Source organism: Mastomys coucha, unplaced genomic scaffold (assembly GCF_008632895.1).
Source record: "Mastomys coucha isolate ucsf_1 unplaced genomic scaffold, UCSF_Mcou_1 pScaffold18, whole genome shotgun sequence".
Classification (NCBI taxonomy): domain Eukaryota; kingdom Metazoa; phylum Chordata; class Mammalia; order Rodentia; family Muridae; genus Mastomys; species Mastomys coucha.
Genome location: NW_022196900.1, coordinates 4,851,961 through 4,853,686, shown reverse-complemented (window position 1 = coordinate 4,853,686; position 1,726 = coordinate 4,851,961).

The following is a 1,726-nucleotide window of genomic DNA, read 5'->3' as shown; positions in this document are numbered from 1 at the left end:
CTCAGAAATCCACCTGCCTCTGCCTCCCAAGTGCTGGGATTAAAGGCGTGTGCCACCACCGCCCGGTGGCCCCTTTTTTTCAGTGGTGTTATTACAAGCAATTCAATGTATGTTATTATTCAATATCTGTTATCACATGCATATATGTATATGTGTATACACATATACTCCAAAATACAACCTGCTCAGTCTGTATAATGTTACATGTATGTATATTTTCAGAGCTGACGATTTGGTATAGGATAACCAATTTGTGTGTGTCTCCCTGGGGAACACTATTTTTCCTATTCCCAACATTCCTTAGGTACCTGAGGTCAAGTCTTCTTGAAAAAAAATCATCTATTTTGTGTGTGTGTGTATGTGTGTGTGTGTGTGTGTGTGTGTGTGTGCGCGCCATATGTGTGCAAGAATTCACAGAGGTTAGAAGAGAGGCCTTTGAATCCCTGCACCTAGAGTTAGAGATGATTGTGAACCTCCTTGCTGTTGCTGGACCTAGACCTGGGTCCTCTGCAAGAGCTGTAAGCGTTCCTAACCTCCAAGCATCTCTGTGTCCCTAACGTAAAATCGTAGTTGTATCAACTGTGTGGTATTAGAAACACTGAGTACGGGAATCCCATGAGACAATTCATTTAGAATGTTGGCACTGTGCTTAGATGACAAGAATCCTTGGGCAGCCTTGAGGAAATGGGTAGGAATCGTGATTCTTCGTCATCATCACTCATGTGACAGTTCTCCCAGTGGAAGGTGAGACACAAAACACAAGCTGTCCCATCTCAGGGGACAACTGTACAGGGCCTCTGAGTGTCTTCCAGGTGGGGCAGAGGCTGGAGGAAGGAAGCAAGGCTGTCTAAATACGACGGTATTGAATGCAGTTCTGGAACAAGAGAGGTGTGTGGAGTCTACTACATGGCTGGAAGACAGAGGTGCACACGGCAAAGCCAGAATGGTCACTTCTTCTTGGAAAAAATAAAGCGTTCTAGTAAGTGGAGACTGCAGAGACAATCAGAACCAGGTTGTGTACTGAAGTAAGTGTGGTTTGTCGCCAAAGCAGCAGCTCTCTGCCATCTAACTTACCTACACTGCAGAGCCTGTATTGGTTCTAACAGCAGCAGCATAGCCCCATGACTAAGCCAGCTATGGCCCTCGCTCCCCTTGACCAGTAACTAGTGTGGGAACTTGATCCTGTTGGCCACAGAGAAACGAGGATGGATGTGGAAATGGTTCTGAAAAACAGTTCTTAGTATAAAAGCCACTGCTGAGAGAAGGGGCTCCCTGAGGTTCTTGCCCCCCCCATCCTCATGCTAGAACACTGAAGGTCTGCAGACATGACTGCATTACCCAGGCTACAGATGGTCCTTCTCATACTGTTACCTCAGCCAACCTGCATCAGGGCCTTTGAGGACATTCTCCATCAAGCTAACCTGAGTCTATCATCATTTGGTGGTCCTTGTGACTATAGTCCTGCGGCAGGGTCAGCTTTAGGTCTTTCCATTCATGTACCCCTTACCCAAACCCAACCTGACCTCCAGGCCTTAGCATAGCATACCCACCTTTCTAATGGAAAGCCAGCCAGTCCTGGCTCTTGTGTGTCCTCATGAGGACTGCATCGTTCAAAATACTCATTACCTCTCCCCAGGACACAGATACTACCAGCACGGGAAGACTTTATATTCCCACCCAGAAGATTTCCTCAGGAGCAGTCACGTGACTTTCTCTGGCCACTAAA